Source organism: Solanum lycopersicum, chromosome 1 (genome assembly GCF_036512215.1).
Source record: "Solanum lycopersicum chromosome 1, SLM_r2.1".
NCBI classification, from domain to species: domain Eukaryota; kingdom Viridiplantae; phylum Streptophyta; class Magnoliopsida; order Solanales; family Solanaceae; genus Solanum; species Solanum lycopersicum.
The window spans coordinates 18,104,888-18,126,315 of NC_090800.1; the positions used below are offsets into that span (position 1 = coordinate 18,104,888).

Consider the following 21,428-nt stretch of genomic DNA (forward strand, 5'->3'; position numbering starts at 1 on the left):
TGTTTCCTTGCGTATCATTTGAGGATTAATGTCCTCGACGGGATGATATTTTAACACATCAAAATTAGGAAAGAAAGGAAAGAAGTTCTTTTGGGTTATAGGTTGTCCCTATGGGTCCCATCCATGAACCATAAAAGCTTCTAGAGTGTGTAGATGGAGATCATAGGAAGAGCAAAATAATTTTCTAAATTCAAGTCCCAATACCACCCTTTTTTAAGGTTCAGCAGGATGACCCGTAATCCCACGTTTGAGTCGTATATAGGTCTCATAATTAAGTCCCAAACTTGGTGATATTTTAAGGGAAAAGTTAGTTTCTACAATTTGTGTGTACAGAGAGTAGGAAGAACTATGAGACGTAGAGAAGATCTGTCAAAAGTGGTCCAAAACAATGGGTTCTGAACTTTCTACGGTTGGCCAGTACAATAAGTAGAAATACATATGGACCTTCGCTCAAAACCGTAGAGAGGGGTTCATTAGTTATCTTTTAAGGGCTTTAATGTGTTATCCTAATTGTTTTAAACCAAAAACATGTCATTTTGTCTACTAAGCTAAGCCCTTTATAAATCTTTTAATTCGTAAAGCTTCCCACTTCAATATCATTCTTCTATTTCTCCACTACTTAGTGAAATTTATCCTCCCAAATTCTCTTAACCTAAGGAAGAAGAAGAGTTAGGTTCCATTCAAGTCTTCATTCCTTCACTCTTTTTGGACTCTAAGTAGAAACGTATGAGGGTATTCACCCATGGAGTCCTTTCCTCCATGGAGCCCCCAAAGTTTCAAATGTTCAAATAAAACTTTCATTAATAAAATAAGGATTTCAATTCAATAACATTGGATTTCATCCAATTATGATTTATTATTATTTTTGGTTGAATTATTTATCATTATTGATTAAATATTTATTTGCATAATCTGCTGTTACTCTATGATATTTTTGTTTAAAAAGTAGATTACCCATGACTAAATCATATTTTTCAAATATGAACAATGGAATTATAAAAATGTGCATGTTTTTTTTAATGAAATGATAATAACAAATTTAGGGAATTCATTTAAAGGGCTCCATCAATGCTATTTTGAAACGATTTCTCACTTATTATGATGATCATGATTCAGAATGGTATTTCTCAGAAATGAATTCACATTTCTGATTTCTCATCCATGTTGAATTATTGTTAAGAAGCTATTATATATTTTGATCTAGAAAGTGTGGATTTTTATTAATCATTTCCTTTCCAATGTTATAATGTTTAATGACTTTTATCTATTCCATTGTGATTTAGACATAGAACCGAGAGGGTCTTGATGTAGACGATCAAATATGTTATTCTCTAGTAGTAACCTCTAGTACCAAACTACATGCTCCCGTAGCATTGTCCTAAATACAAAGCTAGTTGATTTACTTTAGCAAATGATGATATGTACAAACTATACGTTAAGTAGAATCTCCATCTTTCAATATGGTGGATATAACAGATATCATGATATTGCTTTACTGGTCTTATTGTCTGTTAATTCTAAAATAACACAAAGTGGTTATGTTTCTTCAAAGTTTTCTTATTCCCTTTATGTTAAAATATTTGACCATATTTCTTCTCACTTGTTGTTGGTTCTTTAAGTCGTTTACTGTTCAAAGAATGTCCATGCCTACATGTTTTAAGTCATTCATGCTATTATGTCTATTTTTGATGAATATTTCAACATACTAAGTACATTCCATGTACTATTGTACAGTTGTCCCTACATTATTTCATTGATGTAGGGTAAGAGCTCATATCCCTCACTCTACTGGCTAGTCTGATCTAATAACTTTGAAGATTGGTGATATCTCATTTTCCGAGGACCAAGATTCTTTTATAGCTTTATGGCATCTTTGTTTTTAGACCTTGTCAGCTATTTATTGGTTACGTCCCATTTATTTTTCTTATGATGTGATATGTATATTATTGAGACAAATGTAAGACTTCTAATTTACTACGATAAATCTTTGAAATATGAAATGTATCTTTTGAATCCTTTTATCTTGTATAATGTATGTCAAGTAGCTTGTGTAAGACCTCTCGTGGTCCTGTACACCATGTTACATCTAGGTTGTACTTTGGGGTCGTGACAATAATGTATGAGTCCTCAAATAAGATTGGGTGAATGTTAGCATCCAGTGGCAGATCCAGAATTTTCGTTCAGGGGGTTCGAAATATAAAAGTATAAACATGTAAATAATTTTTTACAAATGTGATCCTTGAATTTTTCTTTGTGCTTAAAATTACACTTTTAGCACATTTAAAATTAAAAATAAGGCTAAAATAAGTTTGAAAAACAAAACTGGTTCTTTTTTAAAACAAAATAAATTGAAACTAAAATGAAATTAATAAATGTTATAATAGGGATTCAAACTGTGGCGTGCAACTTAATATTCAAGGAATATGCCACTGAGCCATCTATTTCTATTTGTTTTTTAGGGGTTCCAATATATATATATATATATATATATATGTATGTATGTATGTATATATATATATGTATGTATGTATGTATATATATATATATATATATATATATATCGTATAATTTTTTTTGAGGGGATTCAAGTGAATCCCCTAGACCTAACGTGGGTCTGCCCCTGTTAGATTCTCCAACATTAGGGGGAGGGATGATAAGCAACTAGAGAATAAGTTATACATATGGAATAATTATTGGTATTGGTATGATCCTTATTGAAAAATATTTTACTTTACGGCACGCCCGAACTATAAAGATAAATCAATTTGAAAAATTAAACTTCTTGAATAAGTAGAAGATACAGAGAAAATTACTATGGTGGTCATAATAATGAGACAAGTTCCGTATAAAGAGCACCACGACATAACACTTCATTAAACCTTGAAGAAAATTTAGGTACTTAAAAACGATAAAAAATAAAGAGAACTCGATAAGTTAGATCATAGAAGAGTTGATATAAAAAAATCATTGATAATATATATAATTTAACGTAACACTCAAAATTATATACAATAATGATGATCTTGATTTTAAATCTGTTAAATAGTGTGGGCAGATAAATGACTGGCAAAAAAAAACACACAATTCAAGTATATCTTATTTCATTAGCAAAAAATAATTTTTTTAATATAATATTGATGGGGTATAAATAGATTATTATGCGACAAAAAAAATTTGCAAGATATAAAGAATGGATTGTGCCTTGGGGACTAAAGATTTTTCGTAAAAGTTCTCGCATTATTTTATGGAGGTGTGATTTCTTATGATTGATGCAATGAGATTTCTACGAGTCTGACAGTATATGAAAAATTTGAATAAGTATAAGAAATGATTTTGATGTCTTTCTAGAAATAAAGATTACATAAAAATCCATGAAGGATTTAAATGTTTTAAAGCCACTCCATTGAATAGCACTCCAATGCTTATGAGATCATTTAATATAAAAATTTTGATTTCATTATAATAATTAGAATGTACCATGTAATAGTGCAATTGATGCACTTATGCATCCTACAATAATTACTTATGGTATAAAAAATTTATTAACGTGATTGAAAATACAACATTACTCCTAATTATAGACATTAGCAAAGGGAATCAAATATTGATTTATAAAAATTTTTATCTAACAAATCTTGTTAAAGTTTTTGGTTATGAAACTACAAGAAATCATTTGATACACATGAAGTATGATCTCAAGAAAGCTATTTGGTTGTATGAAGAAATACCGTCATATTATATTATTTTACAAAACAGTCATATAAAATATTTTTCACTTGGCAACTGCTACAAACAACTTAATGAGAAATGTGTCTACAACGATGAGGTCACAAATTAATTTGAACTGAACATATCCAATTGACAAGAAAACAATATATCATGATAGAGTGCATGATACAACATTCTCATGAATGTCATTTTGTTACAAATACGCAATCAATATTGTCACGACCCAAATCGGGCCGTGACTGGCACCCACACTTACCCTCCTATGTGAGCGAACCAACCAATCTAAACCTTAACATTTCAATATAATATCAACAGAAAATAATGCGGAAGACTTAAACTCATTAGTAAAAACCAATTCATTAACTTCTAAAAACTCAACAACTATTATTATCCCCAAAATTTGGAAGTCATCACCACAAGAACATCTATGATCAAATGACTAAACTAAGAGTATTCTAAAAGCTAAAACAAGTAAAAGCTAGTCCATGCCGGAACTTCAAGGCATCAAGACAGAAGGAAGAAAGTCCAGTCCAAGCTAGAAGCATTAGCTCACCCTGAAGATCCGATATGACGAAGACTAGCTAGAATTGCGGTTGAGTTGAAGACGACGGTACGTTTGCTGCACTCCACAAATAACAAGAAGAAAACAATAAAAGTAGGGGCCAGTACAAAACACGGGTACTGAGTAGATATCATCGGCCAACTCAAAATAGAAAACAATATATAGCAAGTAATATTATAAAATCAACTATGATACTTAACATGTAGCAACAACAAGTACCATATCATTAACAATTACCGTCAAGTTCACACATGAGGACCCAAGCCTCAATACCATACTCATTTGGGAATTAGATTCATTATATTGAGTATATTAACATCTTTCAAGATTCGTTATCTTTATTCCTCTTGTGTCGGTATGTGACACTCCGATCCCCTACTACTATGTGTCGGAATGTGACACTCCGATCCCCTAAGTCTACGTGTCGGTTCGTGACACCCGATCCCCTAAATCTACGTGTCGGTTCGTGACACCCGATCCCCTAAATCTACGTGTCAGTTCGTGACACCCGATCCCCTAAATCTACGTGTCGATTCGTGACACCCGATTTCCTAAATCTACGTGTCGGTTCATGACACCCGATTTCCTAAATCTACGTGTCGGTTCGTGACACCCGATCCCCTAATCTCATTCTATCAATTTATCAAGCCTTCTCTTATACCAAGGCATCATCAATCTCAAGAGATTAGGTTTTTATCAAGATTTGGGATTCAATAGCTTCATCATGCTTATTTCATCACAATTACATAATCACATTCATGCAAGCATACAATTAAGCATATAGAAGGTTTTACAATACTACCAATACATATCATTCGCTATTAAGAGTTTACTATCAAATAGGATAAACCATAACCTACCTCCACCGAAGATTAGTGATCAAGCAAGCAAATTCCCAAAGCTTTGTGTTTTCCTCTTCGTTTCTCCTCTCTCGATCAATCCTCTCTCTCTCTCTTTGTTCTTTCTATTTTCTTTATTCAAACCCTCTTTCTTTTACCCTAATTAGTATATAATTAAGAATAAAAGATGGCAATAATAACCCACTAATTAACTTAAGGTTACCTCTTTTAACCCCCAAGTAATTAGACTTATTAACATTAACCCACTAACTTTATAATTAAAGCAGGAATAGTCAAAAACGTCCCTTAAAATGTATAAAGAAATCCAACCCAGACTGGGATTACGCAACCTGCGACAGCCCATCGTGCCTGCGACGGTCCGTCCTGCAGGTCGTCGCAAGGTTCAGAGACTCAATTTCCACCAAAGAGTCTGTGAGGGTCCGTCACACCTGTGACGGTCCGTCCTGCCATTTCGTTACGAAGTTTAGAGAGTCAATTTTCAGTACCCAATTTCAGATTTTCTAAGTGTTTTGAAACGAGACCCTCCGATGGTCCGTCGTGCCCATGAAGGTCCGTCGTCTCAGCCAGTTTTTCAGAATTAAAATCTGCTACTCAACACGACTAAACAGGTCATTACAATAGATACCAATTTACCCATCGTTCGTCCTCGAACGATCAAGAAGAAGGAAAATAAGGGCGAAAAGGAGTACCTGAATCTGTAAACAGGTGTGGCTATGTTTCTCGCATATCAGCCTCCTTCGCCCAAGTTGCTTCTTCAACCGGCCGATTCTTCCATTGCACCTTGATGGATGCAATCTCCCTTGACCTCAACTTGCAAACTTCTCTATCTAAAATAGCAACAGGCTCCTCCTCATAAGACAAACTTTCGTCAAGCAAAACTGAATCCCAACGGATAATGTAGTTTCCATCCCCATGGTATCTTTTCAACATAGACACATTAAATACCGGATGTACTCCGGACAGCCCTGGAGGCAAGGCTAATTCGTAAGCCACCTCCCCTAATCGCTTAATCACTTCAAAGGGACCAATATACCTTGGGGTTAGTTTACCTCTTTTACCAAACGACATCACCCCTTTCATTGGTGAAACCTTCAACAAGACTTGTTCACCCTCCATGAACTCTAAGTCTCTAACCTTTCGATCTTCATATTCTTTTTGCCTACTTTGCGCCGCTAGAAGCTTTTCTTGAATAGATTTCACTTTCTCTAATGAATCCCTCAAAAGGTCAGTACCCCACGGTCTAACCTCAATGCATCAAACCAACCAATGGGGGACCTACACCTCCTACCATACAATGCTTCAAATGGAGCCATATCAATACTTGAGTGATAGCTATTGCTGTAGGAGAATTCTGCTAAGGGTAAGAAGCTATCCCAATGGCCACCAAACTCTATCACACATGCACGAAGCATATCCTCCAACACTTGAATCGTTCTCTCAGACTGACCATCGGTCTGAGGATGGAACGCAGTACTAAGGTCCAACCTAGTACCCAATTCCGCATGCAATGTTTTCCAAAACTTAGAAGTAAACTGCGTAACTCTATCTGATATAATGGAGAGTGGAACCCCATGCATTCGCACCACTTCCGAGATGTAAAGTTTGGCTAACTTCTCTGCATTGTAAGTCACCTTGACCGGAATGAAGTGAGCAGACTTAGTTAACCTATCAAAAATTACCCAAATAGAATCAAACTTTCCCAATGTCTTTGGAAGACCAACCACGAAATCCATTGCAATCCTTTCCCACTTCCATTCAGGAATGGGCATTCTCTGAAGTTTTCCTCCGGGCCTCTGGTGTTCATACATTACTTGTTGACAGTTTGGACATTTGGCAATAAAGTCAACAATAGCACGCTTCATTCTACTCCACCAAAAGTGTTGCTTTAGGTCACGGTACATCTTGGTTGCACCCGGATGTATAGAATACCTTGAACTATGATCCTCTGTCAGAATTGTGTTGATCAAATCATCGACACGGGGTACACATACCCTTCCCTTAATCCTCAAAACACCTTCCTCATCAATTGTTACTTCTTTAGCCTCTCCTTACAACACTTTTTCTCGGATCCGGAACAATTTCTCATCATTAAACTGCTTTCCCTTAATCTTGTCAAGGAAGGAAGGTCTTGCCTCTACACAAGCCAACAATCCTCCCTTCTCATTTATTTCTAACCTCATAAGGTGGTTAGCCAGAATATGAACCTCTCTAGACAATGGGCGTCTAGAAACTTGCAAGTGAGCTAGACTTCCCATGCTTCCCGCTTTTCTACTTAAAGCATCTGCCACAACATTCGCTTTTCCCGGATGATACAAGATAGTGATATCGTAGTCTTTAGTAGCTCCATCCATCTCCTCTGTCTCAAGTTCAAATCTTTCTGAGTAAAGACATACTGAAGGCTACGATGATCCATGTAGACCTCACACTTAACCCCATATAAATAGTGTCTCCATTGCTTTAATGCAAACACTACCGCAGCCAATTCCAAATCATGAGTTGGATAGTTCCGTTCGTGCACTTTCAATTGCCTCGAAGCATAAGCAATAACATTCTTCTCTTGCATTAGTGCTGCACCTAAACCAGAATAGGATGCATTACAATAAACAATGAAGTTCTTACCCTCTACGGGCAAGGTGAGAATGGGTGCGGTAGTCAACAAAGTCTTGAGCTTCTGAAAGCTTTCTTCACACTCGTCCGACCATACAAATGGAACATTCTGCTTAGTCAAGTTCGTCAATTGGGAAGCAATGGAAGAGAATCCCTTGACAAATCGACGATAATAGCTAGCTAATCCAACAAAGCTCCTTATTTCTGACACATTAGTAGGTCTTACCCAATTCTTCACTGTTTCAATCTTAGAAGGATCCACCATTACTCCATCCTTAGAAACTACATGCCCCAAGAAGGACACTGCATCTAGCCAAAACTCACACTTAGAGAACTTGGCATAAAGCTTTTTCTCCCTCAACATTTCCAATGCAATCTTCAAATGCTCCTCATGTTCCTTCTTACTTTTAGAGTATATTAGTATATCATCAATAAATACAATCACGAAGAGGTCCAAATATGGTTTAAAAATCCCGTTCATCAAGCTCATGAACGCAGCAGGGGCATGCATAAGACCAAAAGACATCACTCCAAATTCGTAATGCCCATACCTCGTTCGAAAACACTCTTTGGCACATCCGTTGCTCGTATTTTTAATTAATGATAACTGGATCTCAAGTCAATCATAGAGAAGACACAAGCACCTTGTAACTGATCGAACAAGTCATTAATGCGAGGAAGAGGATACTTGTTCTTAATAGTTACCTTGTTCAACTGCCGGTAGTCTATGCACATCCGAAAACTCCCATCCTTCTTCTTCACAAACAAAACTTGAGCACCCCAAGGAGATGCACTTGGTCTAATGAAGCCTTTGCTCAACAACTCTTGAAGTTGGGCCTTTAACTCTCTTAACTCCGCGGGAGCCATTCTATAAGAGGGTATAGAAATGGGGCGAGTACTCGGTTCAAGATCAATACAGAAGTCAATATCCCTATCCGGTGGCATACCAGGAAGATCTGCAGGGAACACATCCAAAAACTCACGGACTACTGAAATCGACTCAATCGAAGGTACTTGGATAGTATCATCCCGGAGGTGTGCCAAGAAAGCTAAACAACCCTTACTAACCATTCTCTTAGCACGAATAAAGGAGACGATACGGATCGGATTGGAAGTGTAGTCACCCTCCCACACTAACGGATTTGTCCCAGGTTTTGCTAACGTCACAGTCTTAGCATTACAATACAAGATCGCAAAATTCGGATTAAGCCAAGTCATACCCAGAATTACATCAAAGTCAACCATTTCTAAGATAACCAAATCTACATAAGTGTTACTCCCCACAAAAGTCACCAAACAAGACCTATACACTTTTTCAACTATCACCGACTCACCCACCGTAGTAGAAATACGAATAGGCATGTCAAGTAATTCACAATGTAAATTAAGACCATTAGAAAAAGAGGAAGATACATAAGAAAATGTTGATCCGGGATCAAACAATACAGAAGCCATGCAATCATAAACCAAAAGATTGACTGTGATGACAGCATCAGATGCCTCCGCTTCAGACCGCCCAGGGAAAGCGTAACAATGGGCCCTATCACCTGTCTGCCCGTTGCCCCTACCATGTGGTGCTGTAGTGGCTCTAGTTTGCCCATCACCCCGGCCGTTTTGGTGAGCACCATTACCTCGGCCACCACGTCCCCCAGAATAACGGCCTCTGCCATGACCACCTCTACCTCTAGCTATTGGGGGTCTATAACTCTGGTTTGGACAATTCCTCCTAATATGTCAAGTCTCCCCACATCCATAACACTCTCTGGAGTCAATCATAGGTCTCTCAGAGAAGTGTTGAACGGTTTGAGGTGGACCTCCAACTACAGTCTGTAGTGAAGACTGAATTGGTCGGACTGAGTAACCTCCTGAACCCTGTCCTCTAGAGTAAGAACCATTAAACTCACCTCCCTTTCGAAACCTTTTTGATGTTGATGCCATGGTGAAGTCATCTGGCTTCACTCCCTCTACCTCTATCACGAAGTCTACCACTTCTTGAAAAGACTTTGCTGTAGCCGCTACCTGTATGCCTGAAATCCGTAATTCTGACCTCAACCCCTTCACAAAACGGCGAATCCGCTCTTGTGGACTGAAACAAAGCTGAGTGACATATATGGAAAGTGCACGAAACTTAGCCTCATATGCAGTAACCGACATCCTACCTTGCTCTAGGCTCAAGAATTCATCTCTTTTCCTATCCCTCAAAGTCCGGGGAATATACTTCTCCATAAACAAGCTAGAGAATGATGCCTAAGTCATAGGTGGTGCCTCTGTTGGTTGACACTCAACATGTGACCACCACCACATTTTGGTGTTCCCTTGAAACTGATAAGACACAAACTCAACACCAAACCGTTCTACTATACCCATCTTGTGTAGTAGCTCATGACAGTCAACCAGAAAATCGTAGGCATCCTCAGATTCAGCACCCTTGAAGACTAGAGGTTTCAATTTCAAGAACTTACTGAAAAGTTCATGCTGATCATTTGTCATTATAGGCCCTGTAGTCAGACGAGGAAACGTGCCTATTTCCAATGAGGTATCTATACGGGGAGTCCCAGCAGCGGCATGTCGTACCTTTGAAATCGAAGGTGCTGGTGCAGAAAATACTAGAGGTGTCTGGCCCTGATCAGATAATCCGCTAAGATAAGCCAGAACCTGATTGATCACCTCTGGGGTAGGTTGGGGTGGCATTTCCTCATTCTGCACTTGTTCATTCTCCCCATCCTCCCCCTCTCTTACTACATCCTCAGTCGGTGGAGGAGTCACTGCCCTAGTACCAGATGGGCTAGGCGCTCGTCCTATTCCTCTAGAGGACGTCCTCCCACGACCTTTACCACGGCCTCTTGCCGCTACTCTTCCTTGAGCTACAGCCCCAGTGGCTGGCTCAGACGCTTCTTGTCTTGCCGATGTTGATGTTGGCGCGGTTGTTGCTCTAGTTCTAACCATCTGCGAGATAGAGTGAAGATGTTCAGATACCAATTTGTATCACCTAGATACCAATTGGACCCAAGTAATAGCACGAAAGAAGAAAGAAAGAATGGAATTTTCCTAAAGTCTTATAGCCTCTCAAAGAAAAGTAAAGCCGTCCCCCTACCGTTCCTTAGGACTCTACTAGACTCGTTCTTGTGTGATGAGACCAACGAACCTAATGCTTTGATACCAAGTTTGTCACGACCCAAATCGGGCTGCGACTGGCACCCACACTTACCCTCCTATGTGAGCGAACCAACCAATCTAAACTTTAACATTTCAATATAATATCAACAGAAAATAATGCGGAAGACTTAACTCATTAGTAAAAACCAACTCATTAACTTCTGAAAACTCAACAACTATTATTATCCCCAAAATCTGGAAGTCATCACCACAAGAACATCTATGATCAAATGACTAAACTAAGAGTATTCTAAAAGCTAAAACAAGTAAAAGCTAGTCCATGCCGGAACTTCAAGGCATCAAAACAGAAGGAAGAAAGTCCAGTCCAAGCTAGAAGCGTTAGCTCACCCTGAAGATCCGATGTGACGAAGACTGGCTAGAATTGCGGTTGAGTTGAAGACGACGGTACGTTTACTGCACTCCACAAATAACAAGAAGAAAACAATAAAAGTAGGGGTCATTACAAAACATGGGTACTGAGTATATATCATCGGCCAACTCAAAATAGAAAACAATATATACCAAGTAATATCATAAAATCAACTATTATACTTAACATGTAGCAACAACAAGTACCATATCATTAACAATTACCGTTAAGTTCACACATGAGGACCCAAGCCTCAATACCATACTCATTTGGGAATTAGATTCATTAGATTGAGTATATTAACATCTTTCAAGATTCATTATCTTTATTCCTCTTGTGTCGGTACGTGACACTCCGATCCCCTACTACTATGTGTCAGAACGTGACACTTCGATCCCCTAAGTCTACGTGTCGGTTCGTGACACCCGATCTCCTAAATCTACGTGTCAGTTCGTGACACCCGATCCCGTAAATCTACGTGTCACTTCGTGTCACCCGATCCCCTAAATCTACAAGTCGGTTCGTGACACCCGATCCCCTAAATCTACGTGTCGGTTCATGACACCCGATCCCCTAAATCTACGTGTCGATTTGTGACACCCGATCCCCTAATCTCATTCTATCAATTTATCAAGCCTTCTCTTATACCAAGGCATCATCAATCTCAAGAGATTAGGTTTTTATCAAGATTTGGGATTCAATAGCTTCATCATGCTTATTTCATCACAATTACATAATCACATTCATGCAAGCATACAATTAAGCATATAGAAGGGTTTACAATACTACCAATACATATCATTCGCTATTAAGAGTTTACTATCAAATAGCATAAACCATAACCTACCTCCACCAAAGATTAGTGATCAAGCAAGCAAATTCCCAAAGCTTTGTGTTTTCCTCTTCGTTTCTCCTCTCTCGATCAATCCTCTCTCTCTCTCTTTGTTCTTTCTATTTTCTTTATTCAAATCCTCTTTCTTTTACCCTAATTAGTATATAATTAAGAATAAAAGATGGCAATAATAACCCACTAATTAACTTAGGTTACCTCTTTTAACCCCCAAGTAATTGGACTTATTAACATTAACCCACTAACTTTATAATTAAAGCAGGAATGGTCAAAAACGTCCCTTAAAACGTATAAAGAAATCCGCCCCAGACTGGGATTACGCAACCTGCGACGGCCCGTCGTGCCTGCGATGGTATGTCCTGCAGGTCGTCGCAAGGTTCAGAGACTCAATTTCCACCAAAGAGTCTGTGAAGGTCCGTTACACCAGTGACTGTCCGTCCTGCCATTTCGTTACGAAGTTCAGAGAGTCAATTTTCAGTACCCAATTTCAGATTTTCTAAGTGTTTTGAAACGAGACCCTGCGACGGTCCTTCGTGCCCATGACGGTCCATCGTGGGGTCCGTCATCTCAGCCAGTTTTCGAGAAGTAAAATCTGCTGCTCAAAATGACTAAACAAGTCGTTACAAATATCAACATTTGGAAGTCTAAGTATAGGATTGTGAGACATTCTTTACGAAAATTAAATGAGGTATTAATTGGGGGTGTAAAATACGCGCTTCACTTTTTTCTCGTAATCAATGTTTTATCCCACTGGTATTTTGTTAAGGTTTTTAATAAGGCAACTCTCAATGTGTATTACTAGATATACTAGATGATCGTTGCTCGTGCTAAGCACGGGCCTAACGTTTAACATTTTAATATTTTATACATTTATTATTATTTTATTTTACGATACATGTTTTATTTTATAATACGTTATTGGTCAAGTCTTGTCATTTTTTCTTATTTACCTACGGTATCAAGATAAAATATTTCACCAAAATTTCTTAAGCACGGTGAAAATTCCCTTCAATACTAAAACTTCAATTGGGAATTACTTTCATACATACGAATACATGTTAGCCATAAGACATTGTGGTCACTTCCCTTGTATTTTGATTTGAAACAACAAGATATAAAAATGATAATTTTGTCTTTGAATTAAGGACAGTATATATCAAAGTGCAGGTATCAGCTCTGTTTGGCTGTTTTGTATTGGACTATTAGCATACTTCACAACATTAGATGACTGTTTTGTATTGAACTATTAGCATGCTTCACAACATTACATGGTTAAATAGCATTTTGTTCACAAAAAAAATGCACTGTTTATTAAGCAAATTGACAGTAAGAAGAAAGTGAACATCAAGAGTAGCTGAATGTTATCAAATTAGCAATTAACATTTAGGAGTTGCTGAATTTGTATGCACAATACTGCTCCGGGCTTGCAGACATGCTTTCAGCTGATGATGCTGTAAATGGGAGCATTATAGGTATTTATCATGGACCTAAATTTAATGAGTTGCATATTAAACAAACAAAATTAATATTTCAATGAGAAAAATTAGTAATTCGAACACATTATAGCTGCCAAATTTGTTCATAATATATTTTCATGTGAATGTCATACTATTAAATGTCGAAGTGAGATACTTGCATAGTTTAACATTTTCATATGTTGGAATACTAATTACATACATTTACATACCGTATAAAATTAGACAAAAACATATGCATCTTTCATGCTTGGATCTTCTGGATCATCTTTGATAAAAAAATCACCTATTAGCACAGAATCACATCACATAACTTATACAACACAAAATGAAAAAAAATGAGGCAACATTAAGCTTCAACTAAGCCTCATCTTTGAAGCCCTATTTCACGATTGACATAAGACATTTTATATAATAACACCAATATGAACTGAAGTGTGTTATTTTTTTTAAAATTCACTCACAAATTGATCATTTAGCAAGATAATGTCAACCAGAATAGCATAAACACTACATTTTGTCGTATTGGAATAGAATAGAGAATTAGTGGAAGAAAATAAGAAAGCCAAATGTTTGGAATGTAAAGCATCAATTACAAATGTATGAAATGAGATCTTAGTTAAAGATTAATATTATTTTTATAGTAAAAGATTGCAAAAACAGTCAAGAAATTAAAGTGACAATATGACCAAACAAAGTTGAACAAAGCTCAATAGGTGTAAAAATGACAACCCTCATCCAAGATTAAGAAAATCTTGGTAAGCCATAAGATACAACTCATAATATGTTATATGTATAAGACTAAAGGATCATTATTTATAAAGAAATTGATTCATAATTGTGACATAAATGTTAAAGGATTAATCAATCTGAACAAAAATTTTATGAAATATCTTTAGTATTTACCTTTAAACTTGTCTTGGAGAAATTCAGTTCAAGAGTTTCAAATTAGATCATCAGCATATAGTAAATGGACATACGATGACAATATTAAAAATCTCAAGATTGCTGATAGTTGGCTTTTAGATATCTGCAAAATTCTACTTTCAGAATGTCTTGATTAATTTTGTCCATAAAAGTCCATCACTTTCAGTTATTCATTTTTTCATGTCCCATTTTCTCCTCCAGTTATGTGGTTAGCTTTTGTCAACAGTAAGCAAAAGAATGTTACTATTTCTGATATTTTATTTAAAGTCAACAGCCAAAGAAGAAAACAATCAGCAAAAGTTCTTTCAAATTGGGGACAAACCTATAGCTCTATTATATTTCATAATATTAATAACGACTAAAAAAGAAGTATCTATCTCAGTTAAGTCTGCAACATAAAATAGTCACCTATTTTTAAGATACATTCACTAAAATAATTTACTTTCAATGAATCATCTTGATATTACATTTATAATAGTGAATGTGTACAGAAGATTTATATAGGCAAAAAACTAAATTGATGAAAATACAAAACATTAACATGCCAGCTTTCTTCAAATTATTACTATATTTATAATATATATATATATATATATATATATATATATATATATATATATAAAAAGACTAGGAACAAATTACCTGGATTTGAAACAACAGAAGACCACACAAATTTAAAATTGAACTATATGTTAAGAGAAGAAAAGAAAAATGAAGAGTTATTTAAAGGTTGAATGGAAATTTCTACATAGACTATATTTCATGATGTGTGATGAATATTCAGCCACTTGATAAAAAAATAATGGATTGGTAAATATTCCATCCCCTTATAATTAAAAAATAATAATAATAAAGTTATATATAAAATAAAAAAAGAAGGAACAATCTTGCTAAAAGCCTTAATATGTAAACAGTAGCCTACACCCCATTGCTAAAACCTTAAAAATGAAAGCAGGCAGGATCCTACACCACTCCATTTGTTATTGTGTAAAGCAATGTGTATTTTCATTATTTATGACAATTCTCCCTTTTATTGATGTATTCTATCTCATATATAATTATTATAATCACTTCCCCTATCTTTTTTTATTTTTTTAAATTTGAATATTAATCAAGAAAGAAAAAAAATTATAAACACTTCTTGCACATATATACATCTCTATGTTTCATATCATATTTATTTATTTATTATAATAATTATAATTATAATTTATAATTCATATTTTTTTCGTTAGAGATTTTGAGATTCAGGCAAAATGAATGAACATGTTAGATATAAAAATCCAGCTTAAGAAAATCTTAAGATATATATATATATATATATATATATATATATATATATATATATATATATATATATATATATATATATATAAAATTAAAAAGAAGGTGGAAAAGTCTTTGCTAAAAGCCAAAAAAGCAGGAGCCTACACCACTCCATTTGTTATTGTGTAAAGCAATATATATTTTCTTTAAGACACGTATCCTTTTTACTGCTGTAGTACATCTCATATAATTATTATAACCACTTCCCCTATCTTTTCTTTTTTTTATTTTAAATTTACGTATTAATCTAGAAAGAAAAAGAAATTACAAACACTTCTCGTACATATACATCTCTATGTTTCATATTTTTTTTATTATAATAATTATAATTATAAATTATTATTCATATTTTTTTGGTTAGAGATTTTTGAGATTCAGACAAAATGAATGAACATATCAGAAATTAAAATTTTTTATTTTAAATTTAAATATTAATCTAGAAAGTAAAAAAATTATAAACACTTCTTGTACGTATAGATCTCTATGTTTCATATTTTTTTATTTATTGTAATGATTATTTTTATAAATTATTATTCATATTTTTTTGTTTAGAGATTTTGATATGTATGTATGTATATATATATATATATATATATATTAAATTAAAAAAAAGGAGGAAAAGTCTTTGCTAAAAGCCTAAAAAATGAAAACAGTAGCCCACACTACTAAAAGCCTAAAAAGCAGTAGCCTACACCACTCCATTTGTTATTGTGTATAGCAATATATATTTTCTTTAAGACACGTATCCTTTTTACTGCTGTAGTACATCTCATATAATTATTATAACCACTTCCCCTATCTTTTATTCTTATTATAATAATTATAATTATAAATTATTATTCAAATTTTTTTGTTTAGAGATTTTGAGATTCAGACAAAATGAATGAACATATCAGAAATTAAAATCTAGTTCAAAAAGATGAAGTTGAAATCATAGGTGCTTTTTCATATATAACCCTTTCGTTGCCATGATGTTTTGATATATATATATATATATATATATATATATATAAAATTAAAAAAAAGAAGGAAAAATCTTTGCTAAAAGCCTGAAAAATGAAAACAGTAGCCTACACTACTAAAAGGCTAAAAAGCAGAAGCCTACACCACTCCATTTGTTATTGTGTAAAACAATATATATATATTTTTTAGTACACGTATCCTTTTTATTGCTGTAGTACATCTCATATAATTATTATAACCACTTTCCCTATCTTTTATTCTGTTTTTATTTTAAATTTAAATATTAATCTAGAAAGAAAAAGAAATTATAAACACTTCTTGTACATATACATCTCTATGTTTCATATTTTTTTATTATAATAATTATAATTATAAATTATTATTCATATTTTTTTGGTTAGAGATTTTTGAGATTCACACAAAATGAACGAACATATCAAAAATGAAAATTTTTTATTTTTAAATTTAAATATTAATCTAGAAAGAAAAAAATTATAAACACTTCTTGTACATATGCATCTCTATGTTTCATATTTTTTTTTATAATAATTATAATTATAAATTATTATTCATATTTTTTTGGTTAGAACTTTTGAGATTCAGACAAAATGAATGAACATATCAGAATTAAAATTTTTTATTTTAAATTTAAATATTAATGTAGAAAGAAAAAAATTATAAACACTTCTTGTACATATACATCTATATATTTCATTTTTTTATTTATTATAATAATTATAATTATAAATTATTATTCATATTTTTTTGTTTAGAGATTTTGAGATTCAGACAAAATGAATGAACGTATCAGAAATTAAAATCCAGTTCAAAAAGATGAAGTTGAAATCATAGGTGCTTTTTCATATATAACCCTTTCGTTGCCATGATCTTTGTTTTTTTCCAAACTTTTGAAGACTTACTTTCCTTTCTTTCATTTTCTCAATTCGGTGATCCAACTCATGCATGTTTTAATCTCAATTTTCTGTCAATTCTCTACTTGCTTTCAAAGTTTATGATATGAAATTTCTAAATTATATATTATTACTTATTATTTCGTTTAATCCTTTCTCTGACCATGTTTTACCAAAGAAAGAAAAGATACCTGAAGTTTTTAATTGCAAATCGATTAATAATTGTTGAAAGAAGAGAGCTGGAAGAAATTATGCTTTAGAATCATGTTTGAGTAAGTCTTTGTGCTAAGGATGAATTGAATTTTTTTGGTTGAAGAAAGACTGATGTTCTACAAAGATGGAAGAGAAATGGATCTACAAAAATTTGCTATTGAAATTAAAATTTGTCCCTTTTTAATGTAAAATTACATATTTGCCCTTCTTGCTTTTGGAAATGAAATTTGTCCATTTGTTATTAATGTAAAATGACCAATATACCCTTGGTCGTCCTCTTACCACTCTTGTTTATAATAGTAACGTACTCTTTTTCTTTAGTAAGACTTTTTCCCACAAGACTTTTCCTAATATGATTTTAACGAGACACATTATTTATTGATGAAATCCAGGAACTAGTGAATACATCATATTATAGATGTTGATTACATAGTTCTCGTGATAAGATCGAAATGAATAAGTAAACTTACAAACCACTTTGAATGCATGCATACAGGCAAATGACAATCAGCTCTGTAAGTAGATTCTTATAAGTAACTTAAACCATAATGCTCTTATAGGCCACTTAAAAGTAGCTCTGCAAGTAGTTTCTTACAATGATCTTATAAATAGCTTTTTTTAATTAATTTTTAAAGAGGCAACAAACAATGAATGTTATTACACTTTTTCTTTCACTATCACTATGATTTTTCATTTACATGAACATCAAGGAGGAGTGGTGTAAAATATGAAATCCGCATGTTTTCCCTTTGTTTCCAAGAATATGGTCTCACATATTCTTTGAGCCAATGTTTTTTATTTTTCTTATAAATATCCCTTTAATGTGGTGGAAAAGATATTAATAAAAGGTGAAATAAGAATAGCTCTCCCTCCCCTCTCTTCTCGTGTAGATTATTCTTGCACTATTCAATTATATTTATATTATAGTATTTATTTAATAAAAATTACATGTTTATATCAAAGTCCTAAACTGATGATAATCTTATGTATTCGATAAATAGTTGTTTAAAAGGCTTATGTTGAGTTTGAACAACTGGAGAAAATAAATTACAAAATTTATTTCCCCAAGTAATTGGGGGTTAATGTTGGGAATGAAATCTACACCATTGCTGTTTGAGAAAGTTTCATGACGGCATGGCCATTTTAAAAGAAAATTTAGGCCTTCTATTGATGTGAGAAAGAATCTTAAATAAAAAATCTAATTTGGGCCTAGTGCCAAAATCTACTTGCTACAAAAAAGATATTAGGCAGCCCAAAATGGAAAAACCCCATCTCTGTATAAAACAAAAGCAAAAAGCTATCTTGGTTAGACATTTTTCTATGTAGTAGGGTTTTCAACTCTAGGCCTCCTCTTCTTCATCACTCAAAAACATTTACCACAACTGAAAATGTTTGTCCTTTGGTAGAACAAGACCTTCCATCTCGGTATGATGTGGCTAACCGGTGCTATGAAGATCTTCCTTGTGCTTCTTTGTTGGTCAGCTATAATCAGTAAGTATAAATCTTCATTTCTGATATGCATTTCTCCCTCTTTATTGATTCTGACCCATGCATTACCATATTACTAGTAGCTCAATGGTCTATAAATTTGTAAGAAGAAACTAAGAAAACCTTGTCAAAAATTTGAGAAAGGAGCATTTATTAATCATCAATCATCTCCTTTATAACCTCCATTGTGAAATTATAGATCCAATGTACTAGTGTTTAGATCACTCTCTTTGCTTAACTATCTATTTCTCATATGCTTTAAAATTCAACAATTCTATCGTTGAGTGCTATGTTTTCAAGATAATCAACAATTTTAGCATCTTCTCTTAAAATATGATCTCTTAGCATGATACTTTGTATCTTCTTCATATATATTAAAATCAGTCGTGGTTGTTTTTGAATACGCTGTGTCTCCCTATAGATCATTAAGGAGTATGTTGGTAACACAACTTGTGCCTAAATAGTTGTGGTTTCTACTATTATGTTGACAGTGTTGTGTATCTCTTCAGTTCACTACAACATTTTAGACCTCTAACCACCCTAGAAAAGTGTTGCCTAAATTATGAAATCAAAGGCAACACTTTTTGACTTTAGGCCACCTTTTTCGGGGGTGGCCGAAAGAAGTGTTACCTTAGAGTTTAGGCAACACTTTTCACGTGTTGTGTTATCAGCTACACTTAAAAGCGTAGCCTAAAGTTCAAAAAGGCCACACTTTTTTAGCTACGCTTAGAAGTGTTTCCTTCTAAGCTACACTTAAAAGCATAGCCTAAAAGGAAAAAAGGCTACACTTTTGCTGCTACGCTTAAAAGTGTTGCCTGATCAGCTACACTTAAAAGCGTAGCCTAAAAGACAAAAAAGCTAAACTTTTGCAGCTATGCTTAGAAGTGTTACCTTATCACCTCTATGCTTAAAAGCATAGCCGAAAAAAAAAGACCACGCTTTGTTGCTACGCTTAAAAGTGTCGCCTTAGAAGCTATACTTTAAAGAGTGGCCCTTATGTGTGACAACATTTTGAAGTGTAGTCCTTTCCTATATGCATATCTTTCAATTTACAGTCCTTTGGCTACACTTCTAAGTCTAGTAATATTTTTTTTTGTTGTAAATCATTTATATGCCACAATTTCTAATTAGAAACACCAATATTATTTTGCAATAAATCATCTCAAACATCAAATTAGCTAATAACTAGTTCAAATATATAAATTTGTAATAAACTTCAAAAGATAGTCTTGTGTACATACACGTACTTATAAAGCAATATTTTAAATATGTTTGTACACGTGAATAGTTCAAAAAGTATTCAAACTTTTGCAATTGTTCAAAAACTCTTCATTAATCGTCCTCTTTCACTTCAATGAGATCAAATTAACTTGTGGCGACCCTTCAAATTTGAGCACATCTATTCCCCTATACACATTTAAAATGAAATATAATTAACAATCAAAGCAAACCAGCAAATCAGATTGCAACAATTTGTATCAGTTAAGTTTAAAAAAAACACCAGTAAGTCACCATAATAAGAGCTAAGAATGCAACAATTTGTATCACTGCACATTCAAAACCAATACTTACTCCGCACATTCACATATTTTCCCAGAGTTTTTCCTTCAACATTTCAAAACACCATGGTGTATAAAATGACGGTAATCCAAATCATACATGAAACAACAAGAATTGTGCTATATATGACTCACTGCATGAAATAACAGAGAGTCACTAAACACATAACATAACAGATCAACAATCACACTAAAACAAATTGCGAAAATAATTTGGTAAGATAGAACCTAGAAATTGAAGATGAGATTTTATGCACTTAGACAGACAAAACAAAAGTTCCTATAAATTTAATGCTTATTTGATGATAGAACCTTTGCGTTTTTTCGTTGAGTGGAAAGATGATGGTGTCCTATGGGTAAACGAAAAGGGTGACTGAAAATGACTGCACATTTTCTTGAGAAGTGTGATGGCGTGCACAACACACCCTAGAA

The 21,428-nt window shown here is 34.0% G+C and overlaps 2 long non-coding RNA genes across 4 annotated transcripts in view; one reads left to right on the top strand and one right to left on the bottom strand.

Moving 5' to 3' along the window:
- Positions 1–13,342: 13,342 nt before the first annotated feature.
- Positions 13,343–18,062, bottom strand: LOC112940704 (uncharacterized). Of its 2 annotated transcripts, none has more exons than XR_011213662.1 (3): positions 17,928–18,062; positions 13,822–13,895; positions 13,343–13,621 (listed from the first exon to the last, which is right to left on the bottom strand). It is a non-coding gene; the product is annotated as an uncharacterized lncRNA (long non-coding RNA). The 2 variants fall into 2 exon arrangements; XR_011213661.1 differs by lacking the exon at positions 17,928–18,062 and adding an exon at positions 15,179–15,523.
- A 1,195-nt stretch (positions 18,063–19,257) lies between these two features.
- Positions 19,258–21,428, top strand: part of LOC101259569 (uncharacterized) — a 42,848-nt gene continuing 40,677 nt past the window's right edge. For both annotated transcript variants that reach the window (XR_011220683.1, XR_740688.4), the window contains exon 1: positions 19,258–19,440. This is a non-coding gene — a long non-coding RNA (uncharacterized lncRNA). The remainder of the gene's footprint in view (positions 19,441–21,428) is intronic.